The 25,534-nt window shown below is 37.1% G+C and overlaps 1 pseudogene; it reads right to left on the bottom strand.

Annotated features, from left to right (window-relative positions):
• Nucleotides 1-7,122: 7,122 nt before the first annotated feature.
• LOC141415601 (lipopolysaccharide-induced tumor necrosis factor-alpha factor homolog pseudogene) lies at nucleotides 7,123-7,693 on the bottom strand (annotated as a pseudogene).
• Between the last annotated feature and the right edge of the window lie 17,841 nt (nucleotides 7,694-25,534).

Genomic DNA, 25,534 nt, shown 5'->3' with positions numbered 1-25,534 from the left:
ATGTGTGTTACCTTCTAGGTTAATTCTTTTTAATCTAACCTTTTCTGTAGTTCCTGGTCCCCTTTTCCTATTGGCCTCAGTTGCTTTTAAGGTATCTGCTGTTTTGAAGTGTACTACACATAATTGTTATCAGTCTCACCATAATTGCAAATTATGCCAGAACATCTTGCCCCTATTTTACTCTAACTCACTACTTACTTATCGAAAATTTCCCATCCTCACACACATTCCTATTCTCTGGCGGCCATCATTCTACTCTCAACTTCTATGGGATCACCTTTTTTAGATTATACACATGCGTGAAATTATGTGATGCTTGTCTTTCTTTGCCTGACTTTTTTCACATAATATAATGATCTGTTGCATCCAAGTTATGATAAATTACAAGATTTCACTATTTTATGGATGCATATTAGCCCTTGTACCACATTTTCTTTGTGTTTTTACTAATTGATGGACATTTAGATTGTTTTTATCTCCTTTTAAAAACATTTTTATTCATTTTTAATAGCTATACAGGGGATTTTGTTGTGATATTTTCATATATGCATACAATATATTCCAGTTTGATTCATCCCCATCATTATTCTCCCTCTTCCCCCTCTCCCTTCTTAAAATGGCTTCAACAGGTTTTAGGTTCCATACTCATACATGTATAGAGAATATATTGACCATATTCACCCTCTTTATCCTTTTCTTTTACCACCCCCTCCTGTTGTTATCCTCCCCTTATCATGAACTGTGTTACATTCCTGTCCTTTAATTGTTCAGTGGAGGTTTGCTTTGGTATTTTACTTGTAAATATATCGTACTGGCTATCATAAATAGGAGGAAGGGCAGATATTTCTTTGACATACTTACAGTTCCTTTGGATATATACTCATCAGTGGTATTGCTAGGTCATATAGTGATTTGATTTTTGGTGTTTTGAGGAACTCTTGTACTCTATTCCATAATGGCTGTACTAATTTATATCCCTACTAACAATATGCAAGTGGTTCCTTTCTCTGTATCTTTGGCAGCACTTGTTAACTTTGGTCTTTTTGATATCAACTATTCTTACCAGTGTGAAGTGACTTGTCATTGTTGTTCTGATATGAATTCCAATGATTATTAGTGATGCTGAACATTTTTTCAAGTACATATTGCCCAGGTGTATCCCTTCTTTAAAAAAAAAATCTGTTTAGATCTATTTACAGTTTTTTATCAAGTTGTTTTTTGCTATTGAGTTTTGGAGTTCCATGTATGTTCTGGATATAAAAATCTCATGGGATGTATACATTTCAAATATTTTCTCCCATTCTGTGGGTTTCTCTGCATTCTGTTACCTGTTTCCTTTGATGTGGAGGAGTAATGTGTGCGAGTTCTGTGTCCATCACCATGTGGTACTAAAGGCTGTCTTCCCTGTGTTCACATCTTAGGTCTCATTGTGTTTTGAGGGTGCTTGAGGCAGAGAGAGTGAGCAGACCCAGAAACCCTGCCAAGAAACAAGCTCCTTAGTGTTAATTGGCATCTGCAAAACACCCAAGACCAGAAGGCAGGGTCCCAAACCTCCAACTCACACCTCCCTCCTTGTGACAATTCAGAGAAGATATCATCCATAGCATGTCTGTAGAGCAGACACAGAGCACTTCCCACACAGCCTCATGGAAGAGGCCCTGAGCTCCCAGTTTGTAGCGCTCAGAGGTGCCTTGTCTTCCAACAAGCAAGTTGTGGGGTAAGATCCAAGCCTGTGCGTGGTGCCCCAGAACACCCTCCCAGTGCACTTGTCAGGAAGATCCTAGAGAAGACATGGGGACTGATCCTTCTGACTCCTGGGGATTCTTATGTCCACAGGCAGCAGGCACAGGTGCTCAGGGGTACACTGGCAACTGGGCATTTGTGGTGTGTGTGTGTGTGTGTGTGTGTGTGTGTGTGTGTGTTTGTGTGTTTGCTATTCAACTACAAAAGTCTTTCCAGCCAGATCCAGTTATATTACTGACTACAAGGAACTTTATCTTTACTGAAGCCAGGAGGAACTTTTAGCCTGTGGAGAGCACACCTATTTTGTTACCAGGAAGTGGAAAGAAAGAAAGAAAGAAATGACCTCTCATTTTAGGATAATAAAAAATAACCTGAAACTTAGGGATATGGACCAATTTTCAGGCTGTTTTCAGTTTCTTTAACTATTTATTAAATCTGCTTAATGGGTAGACTTCGTGGATCCTAGTGTGTTACTTCTGGTCCACCACAGTTTCAGTCCTAGGAACTGGACTCTCCCAAATGCCCATGGATAGTTAGACAAGTGAGAAATTCACAGCAACTTCTTGCAATGGACTATCACACAATGAGAGTACCAACCTGGATTGCAGGTACACCTCAGATGAAGGCTGGATTTGACAGCTGTTGGGTGAAGGAAACCAGATAAGGACACAGATGCTACAGTCTTAACTGTGGAGCAAAAGTTATGATAGGGTATCAGAAGTCAGGATCATGGCCAGCTTTGCAGAGGTATTGGGTGGGGACCAGTTGTCTTGGTTGCTGGTGGCATCTGTGTTTTGATCCCTATAAATACCACATCAGCAGCTGGTAGGCCTTGTAGTTGATCTGCTAGCTATGTGGAATGGACTTGAGTAAAACCCATAAGCTCCCACTGCTAGTGGACTCTGCACCTTTCTGCCTGTGTGTCTTACGCTTTAAAATTTTTTAAGTGAATGTTAAAACCAAGCAAAGAAGATCACAGTGTGAGTCAATAGTGGTAGACAGCCTAGAAGATCATATGTACCCGTTGTAACTGGTCTCCAGCCCCAGATTCTTTGGTGTGGTTTTTGTTCTCAACTGAGCAAGGCAGATGATGGTGGGAGGCTGTTCTGAGAACTGGAAGGAGCAACTGCAGGGAATGGGAGCCAAGGTCTAGCATGGTGGAAGGCTCTCTCAGGCTAGTGTTTGTTTTTAGGCTGGACAGTGGACTTCTCTCTCAGTTCTTGAGTTCTGGGCACCTGAGGAGATGAGTATAGCTGGCAAAATAATGTTTATACCTCCCACAGATGTCCACTTCTTAATTCTCCCCATCTTTGCATGAACAGTCTTACATACCCAAAGGGACTTTTGTAGATGTGCTATAGTTAAGGATGCTGCAATGGGAGATTATCTAGATTATCTGGGGGAACAAATGTGAACACAGGAGGTATGTGTAAGAAAGAAAGAGAGGATCAGTCAGAGAGAAAGAGATGTGACTATGGAAACAGAAGTTGGAGTAAGTTAGGGATGTGAGCCTACGAACACAAAAGCCTCTAGTAGTTGAAAATACATGGAACCAATTCTCCCCAGAGCCTTCTGGAGGGCCAGTCCTGCCCATACCTTGACATTAATGCAGTGATCCAGCTCAGATCTCTCATATCCAACCTGTGAGAGAAGACATTTGTGTTATTTAAGCCAGTACTTCATAATTATTTATAAAAGCAGCCCCAGGAGACACAAGCTGAGCATGCTACATCTTTACCTCCAGGAGCCTCTATCCTGCCTACCAGGACTTCCAACAGCATGCTGAATGAAAGTAGTCAAAGTGAGTATCCTTGTCTTGCTCCAGGTTTAGAGAAAAGACCTTCAGGTTTTTCCCATTCAATATACTATTAGGCATTGTCTCATAAATGTCCTTTATTATGTTGAGGTATGATCCTTATTTGCCCAATTTGTTCAGTGTTTTTGTCAAAAATGAATGTTGACTTTTATCAAATGCCTTTTATGGATCAATTGAGATGGTCATATATTTTTGACATTCATTCTGTTGATATGGTGCATAATATTTATTGATTTGCATATATTGAACTATGCTTTCATCTCTGGGATGAATCCTAGTTGGTCATAATGAATAATCTTTTTAATTTTCTGTTGGATTTAACTTGATTATAATTAGTTGAAGCATTTTGTGCTTGTGTTCATCAAGAATATTGGCCACTGGTTTTCCTTTTCTTATATCTTACCTGGTTTTGGTAGTTTTTTTATTGTTGTATCCTTATGTGTTTTTGGTATCAACATAATACAGGCCTCATAGAATTTCCTTGGAAGAATTCCTTCCTATTTTAGTTTTTGGAATTAATTAAGTAGAATTTGTATTAGTTCTTCTTTAAATATTTGGTAGAATTTTAAAGTGAAGTCATCCAGCTTGGGCTTTTCTTTGATGGAGGTTTTTTAATTACTGACTCAATCTCATTATCTGTTATTGGTCTGTTCAGTTCTTCATGATTCATTCTGGGTAAGTTGTATGTGTTTATTTCAATTTCTCTTATATAATTCAATTTTCTAGCCTGTAGCTATTCACATAACTTTAGTATGTCTATGGTTCAGTTGCAATGTTTCTTTTTTCATCTTTGCTTTTTGTTTGAGTTTTCTCCCTCTTCTTAGTCTAGATAGGGGTTTGTTTACTTTAAAAAATCTTATTCAGCACAATATATACAGGCCTCTCATACCAAGGTGAAACCCCTTGGACTGTCATTATACACTTAAAAAAATAAAGAACAGGAGGGTACAATATATCTTTTTTTGGCCGTGGGTACCAGTGCAAGGGGAATGGGCATAAGGAAAGGGTGAAAGAGGGTAAACATGGTGGATGTATGTTGTTCTTAGATGAAAATAAGGAAGTGAAACCTGTTGAAATTGTTCTAAGAATGGAAAGAGGGGGGAAGAGGGAGAATAATGGAAGGGGTTATTCAGTATATTCTAAAATATACTGTAAACACATGTGTAAATATCACAGTGTATCCCCCTGTACAACTATTCTATGCAAATAAGTCAAAAATATGCTTTGAAGAACTTGAATAACTTGCTCTTTTTCTATTGATCAATAGTATTTTTAAATTTCTGCTCTGATTGTCATTACTTTTTTTCTGCTTATTTTGGGTTTTATTTTCTCTTGTTTTATGCTGGTTTCTTTTAATACAAAATGGTTTATTTTAGATATCTCTATTTTTTTGATTGCTATAAACTTCTCTCTTAATACTGATTTTGCTTTATTCCATAGATATTGGTATGATAGCTCTCCATTTTCACTTGTTTAAATATTTTTCATTTCCTTAATTGGTTATTCAAAAATAAGTTGTTTAATCTTTGTATGTTTGTACATTTTCCAAGAGTTTTCTTGGTATCAACTAACTAGCTTTCTTCTTTGTGGCCAGAAAATGTACTTTACGTGATTTCAATTTTTGAAAATTTGTCTTTTCTTGTTTCATAGTCTATGATATGATCTATCTTAGAATAATGTTCCCTGTTTTGGTAAGAAAAATGTGTATTCGACTTCTATTGGATGAAAAGTTCTGTTACTATAGGATAGGCCATTTTTGTCCAGATTTAAAATTAACTCTGATATTTCTTTAATGAATTGCTAGTGGATAGCATTTTCATGCTGAAAGTGGTTATTAAAATCACCAGGTATTATTGCATTAATGTCTTCCTCCACTTTTAGACCTATTAATACTAGTTTTATATATGTTGGTGGTCCAATATTGAGTACATCTATATTCAGACTTGTTATTTCCTCTTCACAAAATAATCCCTTCATCAGAGCATAATGACTTCCATTCTACATTCCTGTGATTTCCATTCACATGGGATATCTTATTCTATCTTTTACTCTACCCCATTACTTTCATTCTGTCTGTGTCCCTAGAGATGAAGTATATTTTTTGTAAGCAACACACATTGGATCTTTTTTTGTCTATTCAGTCATTCCACATCCTTTAACTGGAAAATTTAATTCATTTATATACACAGCTATCATTGAAACATAAGGTCTTACTGAAGTCATTATCTAACTTGTTTTCTAGTTTCATTGTGGTTTCTCTCTCCATTTCATTCTCTCTCTCCTTTGTATTCTGTCTCTTATTTTTTGTTTATGGCTAAGCAAATTATGTTCATAATATGCTTTGAGTCTTTGATTCATATTTTTGTGTTTTCTATTGTAAATTATTACTTTGCATTAACATGAGGCTTATAATGTTATTTGATTGTAGTAAGTTATTCTGGAATGATTGCAACTTAACGTGATCATAAAGATAAGAACACAAACAGATGAACAAAAGAGAAAGAGAAAATATATTTGTAAGAATTCTTTCCAATTGCATTTTATTTCTCCTCACATTTTTTTTTTCTTACTGAGTGAACCAAAGACTATTTCTTGAAAGCAGATAACACCAAAGTACTATGTGGTATTCATAATTCACTTCCAAAATAATGACTGGCCTTTTAGAAAAATGAAAGTTATAGTTGAATCAATGGCTATAAAATACACAGACTTTCATTCAAGGTAGGGATTTGATTTCTATACAGTATAATTCACAGAAATTAACTGTGTTGATTTAGGATGGAAATGGGGTCCCCTGAGAGGCAAACTAGGCTCTCTCTTCATTTCAAAGATGACTTAACAGCCACTGTAGAACACTGGCTTGTCACTGGGGTCCTAGAAATCATGTTGATGTCATATAATGAACTTCACCTCTGAAAAATAGAATCAGACTTTAGATTTCTTTGAGACAAGAACCAGCACCATGCCACCCCATCAGGCTCAACTGGGGTTTCTTCATCTCTCTGCTCATGCCGCCAGAACTGCAAAAGTTTTTAAAAAACACACCAAATCCATATTAAAGCCATGGATGAAGAGTTCAAGGCCAAGGTGGGTAACATAGCACACTGGCAAATTGGAAGGAAAGTGATATCCATTATATCCTTACAGAAAATGATTGTATAAATCCCTCCTTTCAAAGGAGGTCATATGAACTGTGAATACAATTATTGTATGGTAAAAAAATCTCTTCATGTAAAATGATGGTGTCAAGCAAGAAGGGTTGGCCAAATAATAAGAAAACCCAGCACTATTTTTATTTTATTTTACATTATGACCTCACAGATGTGCATGGTGAGTGTTAATATACCTTCCATGCACTTAAAAAATATTAAGAAATTATTGTCTTCTCAGATTTGAGATGCCTACCAGGAAGATCCACTAAAGCAGAAAAAGAAGCCAGTCAATGGAAATCACTTATGATATGCAAATTGGAAGTCTGGATGACTCTGGGGTCACAGGTAGGCAACGGGAAACTCTTAAAACAACACTCTGGGTCAATGTTTTTGCATGTCCCATGAGTGACTTCAAGCAGCAATTTCTGGATTTTGGAGATGTGTTACTGTTGTGACATTTTCCCTCCAAAAGAAGACATGAAGGTGGAACCCCTGGAGAGACAAGGTCACCAGAGTGGAGCCTTTCTGGGATGGCTGGGTGATGGTTGGGTGACCACCTGCAGTGCAAGCCTCAGCATGTGTCTGATTCCTATAAGCCTTGTAGGTGCCCAGTAGAGCTTTACAATTGGGGCAGTATTGGTCCATGTCCTGCAGAAGGCGATGAAGCAGCAGCCCACGATGCACTCCGGAGGCACAGTTTCCAACTGGACATCCAGTGAGGGTGCTGGCATTTTAAGACAGCTGGGTCACCATCATCTTGTTGCAGGAAGGGCAACACATCTGAACCAGACCCTGGCACAAGGGTATAATACCCTTGGGTATAATACACAGGTGGACTCATACCTTTCCCATCTGGACCTCTCTCCAGCCCAGTGGCTGGCTTGGCATAGGTGCAGGGGGCATTGGGTAGTAACTGCTAATGCCCACCTTCTCTGTATAGGACAGGCCCTGTAGCTGCCTGGTAAGGTCTAGGAAGTGACATTTTATCTCAGCCTGTCAAGCTAGAAGGTCTTACATTCCTATCACTAAATATATTGACATAACTGTAATTATTTTACTTATCATGTTCAATTTGCATTCTGAAATTACAAATGGTTTATGCACCACACCTATGATATCACTGCATTATGAATTTGTGTAAAGTATAATTTGCTTGTTTTCTTTTTATTCAAAAAAGTGTCTTTCTTTTAGTTTGAAAAAAAAGACCTTTAACATTTCTTGTACAACAGGTCTGGTAGAGATACATTCTTTCAGCTCATGCATGTGTGCAAAGTCTTTTTCTCTCCCTCATTTCTAATAAGCAGTTTTGGTCAGTACACTGTTCTCAGTTGGCAGCATTTGTTGTTGCTTACCTCTCAATACTGACAAAATCTCATGCTACTCTGTTCTTGCTTGTAAAGTTTCTACTGAGAAATTGACTATCACAGCCAAGATGCCCCACTTCCAACAAATGGATTAATAAAATGATGTATTTATATACAATGGAATTTTACTCAGCCACAAAGAAGAATGAAATTTTGTCATTTGCATGTAATGACAGAATTGGAGAATATCATCTTAAGTGAAGTTAGCCAGGTTCAGAGGCCAAAGGCTGCATGTTTTTTCTCATATATAGAGGGTGGACCTAATACAAATATAAGCAATATTACAAAAAGCAGGTCATGCTAAGAGGAGGTCACATACGAGAGGGGTAGTGTAAAAGAAAGAAGTTAAGAAGATGAATATAGTTGATGTACTCTGTATACAAGAATGAATTTTTAAACCTGTTGAAATCACCATAAGATGGGGACTAAGATAAAAAGAAAAGTACAGGAGATGAAACAAGTCAGGTTTTAATATATATGGAAATGTCAAAAGGAAACTCCCTGTATAGCTAACTATCTTAAACAAACAGAAATGTTATTTTTTCTCTTTTACAAAATAGAAAAAAGAAGGGCAAAATAGGTCCTGACTGGGGGATTGGTACCAGGCGAGATGGGATGATGTGAGGAACAGGTTTATGAGGGTGAATATAGTGCAAATACTATGTATACAAGTATGTAAAAGGAAAAATGATACCTGTTGGAAGTATTCCAGGAATCAGGGGAAGAAGGATAAAGGAGAATGATAGAGGAGGTGAATACCTTATGGTATGTGTGATATATTGTAAGAACTTTTGTAAACGTCACAATGTACTCCCAGCACAATAACAAAAAGTATTTTAGAAAAAGAATAGAGACAACTTATGTATTATTTATTTCCCTTGCAGATTGAAAATATTTTCTGTATCTTTCATTTAAGGGAGCTTGAATATAAGATTTATTATTGCAGACTTAGTTTAGTTACATTTGACTGGTGACCCTTGGTCTTCCTCTACATGAATATTTACATTCTTCTGTAGGTTTAGGAGCTATTATGCTATTATTTCTTTGGACAAACTTTCTACCCCTTTGGTATTTTGAATACATTCTTGAATCCTAAAAACCCAAGTATTTGTTTTTTAAATATTGTCCCAAATTACCAGTATGCTTCTTTCATTCCTTGTCATTTCATTCTCCTCCAAAAACTATTTTCAAATACACTGTATCCAAGCTTGTTAATTTTATCTTCTGTGTAATTTATTTTGCTAGAGATGCCTTTTTTTGTGTTTTTAATTTCACCATGTGTCTTTTTTAGTTCCAGAATTTAAGTTTAATATTTTAATTGTTTTTATTTATATTGAATTTCTCTGAATATTGAAATATTTCTGTTTTTTTTTAAATTTCATTTAATTTCCATAAAACACCTGTTTTAAATTCTCTGAGAGCTCTTTCACATTGATTACTTCCTTGTGTGTTTCTGACACTTTATTTTGACTACTGTGGAATCTTGTGGTTTCCTAAAACCTATTATTACTTATTCACATGAAATGATGTCTGCATATTGAGGAATCAGTTATTTATTGAAGTCTTACTATTCTGTCTCCACAGGCCTCTCTCTGGGGTTAGGGAGGTCTTGAAGGCCAAATCCACAGTCACCATCCTTAGTCAGACACTGCAGGATTCTGCCCTGCTCTGGGTAAGCTAACCATGAATGAAAAACCCCAGGTTTCTATGTCAAACTAGTGGCTACCAAAGACAACACATTGTACTACACCCTTAGCCCACAGCCCATCATGATCAGCATAGCACTGGGTTAGGACCAATGTCTACACTTGCCTATGGCAAGTTGGTCTTATGACAAAGGGTTGTGCAACCAGATGACTCTGAATTACTGGGGCCAGGTATTTTCTTCTCTCTGTGGAGCTAAATATGGGGGTGATTCAGATTTGGTAAGTATCAGTTTTGTCAACTGAAGGTCTGTGAAGGAGCCACACTTGTGTTAAAATTCATGCAGGTTGATTGACTGGAACTTCTTGATGAGGGAGAGATTCAATGGTGAAGATTAAGAATCAGAATTATCTTGTGTTATCTTCAGTTACTTTAGTAGCCATTTATTACCAATCTCTGTAACTGACCTAAAATCTTTGTGTCTACTAGGTAAATCTTTTATAATTTATTGTTGAACTGAGCAACCACTAACTTCCAATGACTCTAAAGCTATCAACAGTAGAAGCTGACATCTGAAACCTAGAGATGCTGTGTTATAACCTAACTGATACATCCCACAATGCATTTGGTAATTCCATTGAGTTATGACCTTCTTTTGTTCTATGACTATACAATTTCATATAACCCTTTCTACAAAGAACATGAAAAGGTCTTAATAGGTACAGAGATTATGCTTTTTGAGTTAATTCTGACCGTATTTGAAAACAATCTTGCTTAGAGTAACCATAAAATTCAAATGGTGGTAATTTCTAACCTACCTATAACTGCCTTTAAGACAATCCCCACTAAATTCCAAGTAGGAGAAACTTTAGGGTAACATTATTTTTCTAATGGTATTCAGTTCTCCTACTTATTTATTGGGATGTGACTTTTGGAAGCACAGAATGTTAATTTATCCTTCCTTCAAAAAGAACAGATGATTTTTTTAAAACATATGTGATACTTAAAACCTCCAATGAGCCATCTATTCTGTGTCCCTTAGAAAGGAGTTGTAAGAGACCCCACAGGAGGAAACTGACAGCCTTCTTTCACAAGCACAAGAATAACTATGAGCTAGGTACTGTGTCTCATGTCTGTAATTCCCGTGGAGAGTGAGTAGAAGAACCTCGGGAGGATTGCAATTCAAGTACAGCCAGAGAATAAAGCTAGGGAGAAGCTCCCATCTCAACAAAACAGCTTAGCATGGTAGAACATGCCTGTCAGTCCAACTATGAGTTAGGTATCAGTAAGAGGATTTTGGTCCACAAGTGTAAAGTGTAAATTCCACATTTTCTTCAAATTCTAAAAGTTGACTTACAAATTTTTATGAGTCTGCTTTAATTCAGTTTGTAGATAATCTACTTTTGTCCTTTCATATGATGATTTTTCAGAGAGATGATTTTCTTATTACAATAACTATCCAAGAACGGTATAAAGTATCCAGAGATGAACTGCAACCTTGCTTTCAGGCATCAAATATCTAAGTCATATAGTGACTCCTCCAGGATTACTTATGAATCATGTATATACTTTTGCTACTAGAAATATTTGTAAGACCCCACCAAAAAAAAAAAAATACAAAACCAAACACCAGAGGGATTGCTAAATATAAATGTCTCTTGTTGAAATTGAATTCCAAATTATTTATTAATTGCCACCCACTGTATAAGAAACTAAAAGAATGACCAAGCAGATGTCATAATACTAGGCCTAGAGGAAGACTCAGCAGTTAAGGCTTGAAGACAGCATAAACTTCAGCTCATTATTTAGGGCAGCCAAATTACATTCTCCTTTTATTTTTTTCCTTTTTGGTTCATGAGAAGGAAGGAAATTTGCTGACAGCATTGACTAAAAAACGTAAAGAAAGGAATAGGCTCCTATGGTATTTTAGTCAGAGACTAGACCCAGTGGCTACAAGACATCCGCCCTTGCATGAGGGCCATGTCTGTCACTACTGTGCTATTAAGAACAGCAGACCAACTCACCTTAGGATCTTCTCTCAACACTTGCCCTCCCCACTGCAGAGAAATTTTGGCAAATTCACATGACACTCAACATTACTCAGTAAACTCTATGACTTCTCATGATGTACTTTCGCTTTCATTTCTAATTCTCCCCCTGGTTTGATGCAACTCTTAATCCTGTCTCTACAATTTTTAAAAAGCAGAAGGAAAAATAAAAATAAATGACTGTTGTCAAATAACAAATATACAACTCTTTTACCCTAGAAGAGACCTATTGGAAACAAAATTATCTTTTTACTCAGGGTTCTTATTTATGGGATAACCAAGGACATTTTCAGACAGGGTCATTCTACTCTTGAGTTAATCAAGATTCTTTATTTCACCAGTAAGAAATCTATTTGAATGGATGATTTCATAGACTTAACTAAAATATCATTCAGTCAAAAATGCAGCTAATATTTACACAGGTAGTCAGTATGCATTTGGAGTAGCGCATGACTATGGTGTGTTATGAAAACAAAGTGGATTTCTAATTTGGGAAACCTATTCAAAATAGTCAACAGATAACCAGATTGTAAGATGCCATACATTTGTCCAAATAATTAAACACCATTAAAATCTCAGTGCATTCTAAAACAAATACTGAAAAAAAAGGTAATAAATTTTCTGATGAACCAGACCAAAAAAAAAAAAAAAAAGAAAAATTGCATTACATGGTACTGCATGCCCTGAAAGGATCTGTCGTGTTCACTGTACCAATTCTGTCACTAACCTCTTTCTTTAGCCCCTATGGATAGCATTATATGAGTAAAATTGTCTAGCAACAAAAGTTGTAATTTCACTTTCTAATGTCATAAAGACATTTCCCTATACTGAATAGGCCACTTGAAACTTGGAACTTAGACTTTTATTCAGTTGTCTCCAACACAAGGATATAAATATGTCTTGGTGTTAGTTTGCATATTTTTCCATTGAGTTATGTGTTTCCTCATTGGAAAGTCACTATATGAGTGAAAGGAAAAATTCTATTAGAAATAATTATACCTACTTGGGGCATTTGTGCTAAATAGTGATTATAAAATTAATTTTACTGAGTAAATTTTCAAATCTATTTATAAAATTTGGGCTTTCTTGCCAAAGGCATTCCCTAAAGTCCTTCTAAATCTAAGATCTACCCTTTTTAGAAAATATTTTCTCCTCATGAAATAATTGCTGAGCATCCTATAGGAGTGGATGAAAGCCTGTACAAACCAACTCTGTCAAAGGGAGACATTATATGCTATTATAAGGGACTTTTGAAAATGACAACTAAAAATTCAAATTAGTTGTAAGTTCTTTCCACAGTAAGTTCATATGAAAGGAAAAACAAAATGAACAAGGGTTAAAAACAGATTATTTTGCGTATTGGAAAAGACATTGCCTCAAATTCTATCTTCAGCTTCAATGAAAAGAATCCTATCAGGCATTTCTTATTGCCTCCTGTGACACAAAATTCAGGATATAAAATTTTATATTCAGATTTCTCACTTCCAATGTGTACTAATTCCTAGAATACATCCATGTGGAAGACAAAAAACCTGGAAGTCACTCATCTACAACTAGTCAGACTATTGAGAACCCCAAGTAAATGAGCTCAAAACCCCTCTAACAACTTTTAAATGCTTTATAAGTTATTTGAAACACCTGGAATTGTCTTTAGTATATTTTCTTAAGTGACAACAGTAATGCTGCTCTTGATGATTTTAGTGAAACTACAAGTAGTGATGGTCTTTCATCCTCTCATTTATCATGTTTTGGTTATGACTGTTTGTTTACCTAAACCTCCTACCTTACTTAAATTGAGTCTTCATGATTGGAGAGATCCAAGATGGTGACTAGGGTACAGAAGAAGACAGACTAACCTCTGTGGCTCCAAAACCTCCCTGAGAAGTTGGAGCCACACTGACTCCATCAAAAGACCAAATTTGAGAATCATGGGCATCAAAGAAGGAGAAGAGGTGCAAGCGAAGGGAATGCGTAATATATTCAACAAAATAATAACGGAAAATTTCCCAAACCTAGAGAAAGATATTCCCATACAAATGCAAGAGGCCTCCAGGACACCAAACAGACCAGGTCAAAATAGAACTACTCCACGACATATCATCATTAAAACAACAAGTTCAGAAACTAAGGAAAGAATATTGAAGGCTGTAAGAGAGAAAAAACAAGTAACATACAAAGGTAAACCCATCAAAATAACAGCAGACTTCTCAACGGAAACATTAAAAGCAAGAAGAGCGTGGGGTGAGATCTTCCGGGCACTGAATGAAAATAACTTCAACCCCAGGATACTCTACCCAGCAAAGATATCATTCAAAATAGATGGAGCAATAAAAGTCTTCCATGATAAGCAGAAACTAAAACAATATGTGACCACAAAGCCACCATTACAAAAGATTCTGCAAGGGATCCTGCACACAGAAAGTGACACCCAACTTAACCATGAAAAGGCAGGCAGCACCAAACCACAGGATAAGAAAAAGCAAGACAGTAGAGAGTAACATCAAGTTAGGTACACACAATCAAACCTTCAAACAACTCAGATAACTAAATGGCAGGAATCACCACATACCTATCAGTACTAACACTTAATGTTAATGGACTTAATTCACCCATCAAAAGACACCCTTTGACAAAATGGATTAAAAAAGAAGATCCAACAATTTGTTGCTTACAGGAGACTCATCTCACTGACAGAAATAAGCATATGCTTAGGATGAAAGGCTGGAAGAAGATTTACCAAGCCAATGGCCCCCGAAAACAAGCAGGAGTAGCAATACTTATCTCTGACAAAGTAGACTTCAAACCTACATTGATCAAACGAGATAAAGAAGGACATTCCATACTAATAAAAGGGGAAATAGACCAAAAGGAAATAATAATCATCAATCTGTATGCACCCAATGTCAACGCACCCAATTTCATCAAACATACCCTGAAAGACCTAAAGGCATATATAAACGCCAACACAGTGGTTGTGGGAGACTTTAACACTCCATTATCATCAATAGACAGGTCATCCAAACAAAAACTCAATAAAGAAATCCAAGATCTAAAATATGCAATAGATCAAGTGGACCTAGTAGATGTCTACAGAACATTTCATCCAACCTCTACACAATATACATTCTTCTCAGCAGCCCATGGAACCTTCTCCAAAATAGATCATATCCTAGGGCACAAAGCAAGCCTCAGCAAATATAAGAAAATAGAAATAATACCATGCATACTATCTGATCACAATGCAGTAAAAGTAGAACTCAACAACAAAAGTAAAGACAAAAAACATGCAAACAGCTGGAAACTAAATAACTCATTACTTAATGAAGAATGGATCATTGATGCAATAAAAGAGGAAATTAAAAAGTTCCTAGAAGTCAATGAAAATGAAAACACAACCTACCGGAACCTATGGGACACAGTTAAGGCAGTCTTGAGAGGAAAGTTTATAGCCATGAGTGCATATATTAAAAAGATTGAAAGATCCCAAATCAATGACCTAATGATACATCTCAAACTCCTAGAAAAACAAGAACAAGCAAATCCCAAAACAAATAGAAGGAGAGAAATAATAAAAATAAGAGCTGAAATCAACGAAATAGAAACCAAAAAAACCATACAAAGAATTAATGAAACAAAAAGTTGGTTCTTTGAAAAAATAAACAAGATCGATAGACCCCTGGCAAACCTGACTAAAATGAGGAGAGAAAAAACCCAAATTAGTAGAATTAGGAATGCAAAAGGGGAGATAACAACAAACACCGTGGAAGTCCAGGAAATCATCAGAGACTACTTTGAGAACCTATATTCAAATAAATTTGAAAATCTAAAAGAAATGGACAGATTTCTAGATACATATGATCATCCAAAACTGAACCAAGAGGAAATTAATCACCTGAATAGACCTATAACACAAAATGAAATTGAAGCAGCAATCAAGAGTCTCCCCAAAAAGAAAAGTCCAGGACCTGATGGATTCTCTGCTGAATTCTATCAGACCTTTAAAGAAGAACTGATACCAACCCTCCTTAAACTGTTCCATGAAATAGAAAGGGAAGGAAAACTGCCAAACACATTTTATGAAGCCAGTATTACACTTATCCCAAAACCAGGCAAAGACACCTCCAAAAAGGAGAACTATAGGCCAATCTCCTTAATGAACATTGATGCAAAAATCCTCAACAAAATAATGGCAAATCGAATTCAGCAACACATCAAAAAGATTATTCACCAAGACCAGGTAGGCTTCATCCCAGGGATGCAGGGGTGGTTCAACATATGAAAATCAATAAACGTAATAAAGCACATTAACAGAAGCAAAGACAAAAACCACTTGATCATCTCAATAGATGCAGAAAAAGCCTTTGATAAGATCCAACATCATTTCATGATAAAAGCTCTAAGAAAACTAGGAATAGAAGGAAGGTTTCTCAACATTATAAAAGCTATATATGACAAACCTACAGCCAGCATTATACTTAACGGAGAAAAATTAAAACCATTCCCTCTAAAATCAGGAACCAGACAAGGATGCCCACTATCTCCACTCCTATTCCACATAGTACTGGAATTCCTAGCCAGAGCAATTAGGCAAGAAGAAGGAATAAAAGGAATACAAATAGGTAAAGAAACTGTCAAAATATCCCTATTTGCAGACAACATGATCCTATACCTTAAAGACCCAAAAAACTCTACTCACAAGCTTCTAGACATCATCAATAGCTATAGCAAGGTAGCAGGATATAAAATCAACATAGAAAAATCATTAGCATTTCTATACACTAACAATGAGCAAATGGAAAAAGAATGTATGAAAACAATTCCATTTACAATAGCCTCAAACAAAATCAAATACCTAGGTGTAAACCTAACAAAAGATGTGAAAGACCTCTACAAGGAAAACTATACACTTCTGAAGAAAGAGATTGAGGAAGACTATAGAAAGTGGAGAGATCTCCCATGCTCATGGATTGGTAGAATCAACATAGTAAAAATGTCGATACTCCCCAAAGTAATCTACATGTTTAATGCAATTCCCATCAAAATTCCAATGACATTCATTAAAGAGATTGAAAAATCTACTGTGAAATTTATATGGAAACACAAGAGGCCACGAATAGCCAAGGCAATACTCAGTCAAAAGAACAATGCAGGAGGTATCACAATACCTGACTTCAAACTATATTACAAAGCAGTAGCAATAAAAACAGCATGGTACTGGCACAAAAACAGACATGAAGACCAGTGGAACAGAATAGAGGACCCAGATATGAAGCCACACAACTATGAGCAACTTATCTTTGACAAAGGAGCTAAAAATATACGATGGAGAAATAGCAGCCTCTTCAACAAAAACTGCTGGGAAAACTGGTTAGCAGTCTGCAAAAAACTGAAACTAGATCCATGTATATCACCCTATACCAAGATTAACTCAAAATGGATCAAGGATCTTAATATCAGACCCCAAACTCTTAAGTTGATACAAGAAAGAGTAGGAAATACTCTGGAGTTAGTAGGTATAGGTAAGAACTTTCTCAATGAAACCCCAGCAGCATAGCAACTAAGAGATAGCATAGATAAATGGGACCTCATAAAACTAAAAAGCTTCTGTTCATCAAAAGAAATGGTCTCTAAACTGAAGAGAACACCCACAGAGTGGGAGAAAATATTTGCCAATTATACATCAGACAAAGGACTGATAACCAGAATATACAGGGAACTTAAAAAACTAAATTCTCCCAAAACTAATGAACCAATAAAGAAATGGGCAAGTGAACTAAACAGAACTTTCTCAAAAGAAGAAATTCAAATGGCCAGAAAACACATGAAAAAATGCTCACCATCTCTAGCAATAAAGGAAATGCAAATTAAAACCACACTAAGATTCCACCTCACCCCTGTTAGAATAGCCATCATCAGCAACACCACCAACAACAGGTGTTGGCGAGGATGCGGGGAAAAAGGAACCCTCTTACACTGTTGGTGTGAATGTAGACTAGTACAACCACTCTGGAAAAAAATTTGGAGGCTACTTAAAAAGCTGGACATCGATCTACCATTTGATCCAGCAATACCACTCTTGGGGATATACCGAAAAGACTGTTACTCCAGAGGCACCTGCACATCCATGTTTATTGCGGCACTATTCACAATTGCCAAGTTATGGAAACAGCCAAGATGCCCCAGCACTGATGAATGGATTAAGAAAATGTGGTATCTATACACAATGGAATGTTATGCAGCCATGAAGAAGAACGAAATGTTATCATTCGCTGGTAAATGGATGGAATTGGAGAACATCATTCTGAGTGAGGTTAGCCTGGCCCAAAAGACCAAAAGTCGTATGTTCTCCCTCATATGTGGACATTAGATCAAGGGCAAACACAACAAGGGGATTGGACTATGAGCACATGATAAAAGTGAGAGCACACAAGGAAGGGGTGAGGATAGGTAAGGCACCTAAAAACTAGCTAGCATTTGTTGCCCTTAATGCACAGAAACCAAAGCAGATACCTTAAAGCAACTGAGGCCAATAGGAAAAGGGGACCAGGACCTAGAGAAAAGGTTAGATCAAAAAGAATTAACCTAGAAGGTAACACCCACGCACAGAAATCAATGTGAGTCAATGCCCTGTATAGCTATCCTTATCTCAACCAGCAAAACCCCTTGTTCCTTCCTATTATTGCTTATACTCTCTCTACAACAAAATTAGAAATAAGGGCAAAATAGTTTCTGCTGGGTATTGAGTGGGGGGAGCAGGAGGAGGTGGAGTGGGTGGTAAGGGAGGGGGTGGGGGCAGGGGGGAGAAATGAACCAAGCCTTGTATGCACATATGAATAATAAAAGAAAAATGAAAAAATAAAAAAGAAACCACTGTAAGAAAACATAGGGAAAATTCTGAAAGATATAGGCATAGATAATTAGTTTCTGAATAAGACTCCCGGGCGGGGGGGGGGAAAGATTGAGAATTGACAAATGGGACAGCATCAAATTAAAAAGTTTCTGCACATCAAAAGACACAATTAGCAGAATCAAGAGACAGCCCACAGAATGGGAAAAAACCTTCACTAGCTACTCAAAGGCAAAGGAATTAATATGCAGAATATAAGAAGAACAAACAAATTAAGCAACAAATGTACAAATAATCCATTTAATAAATAAATGGATAAATGAATTGAATGGATGGTTCTCAGAAGAAGAAATGCAAATGGCTAATAAACACGTGAAGAAATGTTCAGCACCCTTGGCCATAAAAGAAATGCATTTTGAAACTACACTAAGATTCCATTTCACCCATCAGAATGGCCATCATCAAGCAAACAAACAAAAACAAATACTGGCTAGGATGCGGGGGAAATAAAGGAACCCTCATACCTCGTTGGTGGGAATGCAAACTTGTGCAACCACTACGGAAATCAGTATGGAGTTTCCTTAAAAAACAAAAAATAGGATTACCTCATGACCTTGCCATACCATTCTCAGTATATACCCAGAGTGTAAACCAATATAGAAGAGAGATATTTGGATATCTATGTGTATTACTGCTCTGTTCACAATAGCTCAACTGTGGAATTAGTTGAGGTGTCCAACAAAGAGTGAATGGAAAAAGAAAATATGATATATGCATACTATGGAGTATTATTCAGCCATAAAGAAAAATGAAATTATGTTGTTTACAGAAAAATGGATGGAACTAGTGATCATCATGTTGAGCAAGATACACCAAGCACAAAAAAGCCAAATCTTTCGTATTGTCTTTCATTTGTGAAATCTAGACCTGAAATGATAATGATGAGAATAATATTAATAATAATAATTATTATGGGACATGAATGTAAAAGGGGACTATCAGCAAGAGTGGAGAGGGTAAAAGGAAAGAACACTGAGGGGTGAAGACAAAGTACATTTTATATATACTTTTTTTATATATACATATATATACAGCATAATCAAACACTTTGAAAAGGGGGGAGGAGGAAGGGTGGGTACTGGAAAATAATAGAGGGGGTGAACTTATTCAAAGTATACTGTATGCATGAGTGTAATTATCACAATGAAACTCCCCCTTGTGTTACTATTTTATGCTAATTCAAAAATAAATAAAATTTAAAGAAAGAACATAGAAAAAAAAAAAGAATTTGGAGACACACTTGGGTAACTCTAACTGTTTCTAGCTAAAATAACTTCTGTTACAATAGGTGCTGGAAAAAATTCAAAGAATGACTCACAAATCAGCCTTTAATTGCACCTAACATCTGTGACCTGCTGCACAGCCAGCAAGGCAGGTCTAGCCCTGCGGAATCCCTCCTTCCTCTTGGTGATTATTTTTCTTCTTTTCTTTTTTCTTTCTTTCTCTTCTACTTCCTGCATCAAGTGAAAATAAAACACCAACCAGAATCAAACTTTTGACACCCTGAGCCCCTAGCCCATGGAGAGCCTCCTCATGTGATGTCACACAGAAAATTTGGAGCCATTTCTCAGTGCTGTCACCATGACTGCTGCTGCCACTGCTGCCACTGCCACCACAACCACTGCCTCAGCTGGCTCCAAACCTGCCTGGTGATCATTTGACAGAACAAAAAGGTGAACACCACACACCATGCAGAACTTCCCCAGCCACCCCCAGGAATATATACCAGTTCAGAACCTGGGCAGACTGGTCCCCCTCAACAAAACTGAATAGCAAACAGTGGACTATAATCTAACACAACAGCAGAGGGTTAAGTGGAACACTGAAAGTGCACCAGAGAAAGTGCACCAAGGAGCTAATCTCACCACGAACTATCAGTAAACAAACACTGGAAAGGTAGTGAAGACTGAGACTGGGGGAGCAGGGTAATAAATCATTCCCTGAAGCAAGGCATGTAGTGGGTCACAGAGTTCATCTCCTGAGCCAGAGAACAGCATCCACAACCTAATTACCCTAGCTCGCTGGAGGTAACTGTGTTAACCCAAACAGCTGCAGCTGAAGTGTAACACAGCTATGAGCTGGTGAAATCAATAGCTCTGATTACCCTGCATGATCACCTCACAATTTCAATTATACTATTAAACAGAAGAACAAAGCACTACTCACAGCCAATCACCTGGTGAGACCACATCAGGCTTCTGCTTATATGCCAATACCAGGACTGAATGCCGGAAGAGTAACCCCAGAACATAAATGAAGATTAAAATTCAATTGTTCCTGAACCTGGCCTTTTGTTTGTTTATTTCTTTGTCTCCTGTTTTTTGTTTGTTTGTTTTGCTATTGTGGGTTTTCTGTTTTTATTTCTACTCCTATTATCTTTTTTTCTTTCTATACCACAAAAATCAGCAGCCCTCACACTGTTTCCTCACTCAACCATCCCACTTCCCACCTCCCCTTTTAGTGCCACCCTATCCAACGCCCCAAAATTTTATAGCTAGCCTAATAAACATTAACCTGCCAACTCCCACAGTTTATAGATACTACCACCATGGGGTCATCTATATAATTATAAATGTATGGTTGCATATTGAACCTGTTAATTAGTTATTGCTAAATTACACACAGACCAGGGACACAAATAGCACACCAACCTAGCTAAAAACCAAGACAGCACAAAACAAAAATAAAGGGAAAGAAAACAGGTGACTAAAACTATGAACTAGCCTATCGAGAACATAGTTGCACAGCACCAAGTAGAGTGATGGAAAGAAGATAAAGGGATGGAAATTACTCTCCTCAAAACAAAAAAAAATTAGAATAGGAGAAGGGGACCAGGAACTAGAGAAAAGTTTAGATCAAAAAGAATTAACCTAGAAGGTAACAATTCACTGTATTGCTAACCTTATCTCAACCAGCAAAAGCACTTGCTCCTTCCTATTATTGCTTATACTTTCTCTTCAACAAAATTAGAGGTAAGGGCAAAACAGTTTCTGCCAGGTATTGAGGGGGTGGAGGAGACAGAGAGGAGGTACAGTGGGTGGTAAGGGAGGGGGTGGGGACAGGAGGGAGAAATGACCCAAGCCTTGTATGGACATATGAATAATAAAACAATAAAAAAAATTAATACAAGATTCAGAGGGAAATGAAGAAAATGGATACGCAGTTCCTAATCCCAATAAAACAAAGATAAACAACACTAAGGAACTTAGCAATGCCCACAAAAACATCCTTAAAAAAGAAATCCTGTAAGTAAACACTGAGAATTTCATGGAGAAGATATGAGACACAGTTAACCAAATGTACAAGATTCACTCAAGAAATTTCAAGACACCAAAAGTAAAGAATATGAGAAGACACAGTAACAAATGAGTAAACTAATAGGAGCCCTAAATAAACACCAAAGTGAAACAGAGAATACTATAAATAGAGAGGTAAATGAATTAAAGATGAAAATAGAAAATTATAAAGAAGAAGTGACCCAAGATATGGAAAAACTTGGAAGAAAGAATCAAACAGAAACACAAAACAGTTGAAATCCACTCCAGCTGACTAGAAGAAGTGGTAGACAGACTCACAGAACTCAAAGATAAAATAGAAATTAAAGAAAAAAACTAAAGAACTGTTAGTCAAACAACTCAAGACCTGTGAAAGGACTATACAAGAATTCACTGACTCCATCAAAAGACCAAATCTGAGAATCATAGGCAATGAAGAAGGAGAAGAGGTCCAAGCAAAAGGTATTCATAATATATTCAATAGAATAATAATAGAAAATTTCCCAAATATTGAGAAAGTTATGCCCATTCAAGTACAGGATGCCTCCAGGACACCAAAGAGACTTGACCAAAATAGAGCCTACACATGATATATTATCATAAAAAAACAAGCACAGAGAATACAGAAAGAATATTGAACATGTAAGAGAGAAAAAACAAATAACATAAAGGTAAGCCCACCAAATCACACCAGATTTCTCAACAGAAACCTTAAAAGCAAGAAGAACATGGACTGAGGTATCTGGGGCACTGAATGAAAGTAACTTCAACCTTAGGAAACTCTACCCAGAAAAACTATGTTTCAAAATAGATAGAGCAATATAAGTCTTCCATGATAAGCAGAAACTAAAACAATATATGACCACCAAGCCACCACTACAAATGATCCTCCAAGGAAATCTGCACATAGAAGATGAAAGCAAACAAAACCACAAGAGGATGGGCAGTATCCAACCACAGGATAAGAAAAGACAAGGAATCAGAGAGTAGCACTGATTCAGCTACACACAATCAAATCATTAACAAAAACAACTAAATGGCAGAAATCATCACATATCTGTCAATATTAACACTGAATGTCAATGAACTCAACTCCCAAATCAAAAGACACTATTTGCCAAATTGTGTTAAAAAAGGATGATCCTACCATATGTTGTTTACAGGGACCCATCTCATTGACAGAAACAAACACTGGATTAAGGTGAAAGGCTGGAAGAAGATTTACCAAACCAGTGGCCCCTGAAAACAGGCAGGCATAGCAATAATTGCATCAGAGAACATAGACTCAAATGTACATTGGTTAAACAATATGAAGAAAGACACTTCATACTAATAAAAGGGGAGATACACCAAAAGGAAATAATTATCAACCTATATGCACCCAATGCCAATGCATCCAATTTCATCAAACATACCTTAAATGACTTTAAAGCACATATAGACTCCAACATAGTGAGTGAGAGGCTTCCAGGATTTCTTCTTTCAGGGTGTTCTTGTGGGCTTTGTTGGGTTCCTTGGTGTAGGTTATCTTTGTTTTGTTGGAGTCTGGGTCTGGGTATCTGTTTTCTTCATTTTGCTCTAAATCCTGTAGTACTTTATTTTTTGGGGGAGAATGGTTTCCATTCCTTTTTCAACTACCCATATTTCCACTAGGAACTGTTTCTGTCACTGGACTATGTGTAATTTAGTATTAGCTGGCTTACAATATTAATACTAACAAAACCAAGAGATGAGAAAAAAGAAAAAGAGAAGGAAAGATAAAAGAAAGAAAGAAGAGAAAAAAAAAAGTGAAAAAATGGGAGAGATTGTGGGTGATCAAACAGCAAACTGGACAGCTAAACCCTTAAAGAAGGGGAAAAAAACTCACCAGTTCTGGAACAGTAGAACTGCAGTCTCAGTTGTTCCGATGTTATTCCTTTAGCATCCAGTCCTGTCTGTCTATGTCTCTTAGGCAGGTTTGGAGCCCTCCTGTGGCAGCCTGAGCAGGAGCCTGGTGGAGAGGTTATCTGGAAAGCATGTAGAGCTGGGGCCCGGGTCAGCTTGAGGGGCGGGGAACCTGGCAGGGCATGGATCTGGTCATCCCATGTAGAGCTGGGGTAGCAGGGCCTGAGCGGTGGGGGGAAGCAAGGGGTGGGGATCCTGGCAGAGCATGGATCTGGTGTGGATCTGGGGCCTGGTGTGGCTTGAGGGGCAGAGAGCCTAGCAGAGTGGAGCAGTGGCTCCACAGGCCTATAGGGAGGGGACTTGGCAGGTTGGTTTTTCTTTTAGTAGATCATCGTGGTGAAGCCTTCCATGATCTAGGGGCTTAGAGTGCCATGCTTTCAGCTCTCCCTTGTGATTTACCTCAGCCAAGTGTGTCTCGAGCATCTCAGCAAAGTCCCTGGTTCATGGAGCTCATGCAGATTGCAGCTGTGTCCCAGTCGCCATCTTGTTTCTGAGTGGAGACTTAAATACCCCCCTATCACCAATAGATAGGCCATCCAAACAAAAAATTAATAAAAAAATTCTAAAACTAAATCACACCAAGAACGAATGGACCTAGCTGATGTCTACAGAATATTTCACCCAACATCTGCACAATATATATTCTTCTCAGTAGCCCATGGATCTTTCCCCAAAATTGATCATATCTTTGGGCAAAAAGCAAGCCTCAGAAAATATAAGAAAACAGAAATGATCCCCTGCATGCTATCTGATCACAATGCATTAAAAATAGAACTCAACAACAAAAACAACAGCAAAAAATATACAATCAATTGGAGGCTGAACAACACATTGCTCAATGATCAATGGGTCACTCATGAAATAAAAGAGGAAATTAAAAGTTTCCTGGAAGTTAATGAAAATGAGAACATGACCTACTGGAACCAATGGGACACATCAAAGTCAGTCCTAAGAGGAAAGATTATAGCCATGAGGCCAAAACAAGCAGAAAAGGAGAACTAATAAAAATAAGGGCCAAAATTAATGAAATAGAAACAAACAAAAAAATCTATACAAAAATCAATGAAACAAAAAGGTGGTTCTTTGAAAAAATAGACAAGATTGACAGACTCCTGGCAAATCTGACTAAAATGAGGAGGGAAAAAACCCAAATCAGCAATATCAGAAATAAAAAAGGTATATAACAACAAACACCAAAGCGACCCAGGAAATCTTCAGGGGCTACTTTGAGAACCTATCTTCCAATAAATTTGGAATCTATAGCACAAAATGAAATCAAAACAGCAATAGTCTCCCAAAAAAAGAAATGTCTAGGGCCTGACACATTCTCTGCTGAATTCTCTCAGAACCTTAAAGAAGAACTAATACCAACTCTCCTTAAACTTTTTTGTGAAATAGAAAAGAAAGGAATACTGCCTAACTCATTCTATGAAGCCAGTATTACACTCATCTCCAAACTCATTCAATGAAGCCAGTATTACACTCATCTCCAAATTCATTCTATGAAGCCAGTATTATACTTATCTCCAAACAGGATAAAGACATATCCAAAAAAGAAAACTATAGGCCAATCTCCTTAATGAACATTGATGCAAAAATCCTTAATAAAATAATGGCAAACTGAATCCAACAACATATCAG

This window comes from Castor canadensis, chromosome 1 (genome assembly GCF_047511655.1).
Source record: "Castor canadensis chromosome 1, mCasCan1.hap1v2, whole genome shotgun sequence".
NCBI lineage: Eukaryota > Metazoa > Chordata > Mammalia > Rodentia > Castoridae > Castor > Castor canadensis.
This window is presented reverse-complemented; position numbering and strand designations above follow the sequence as displayed.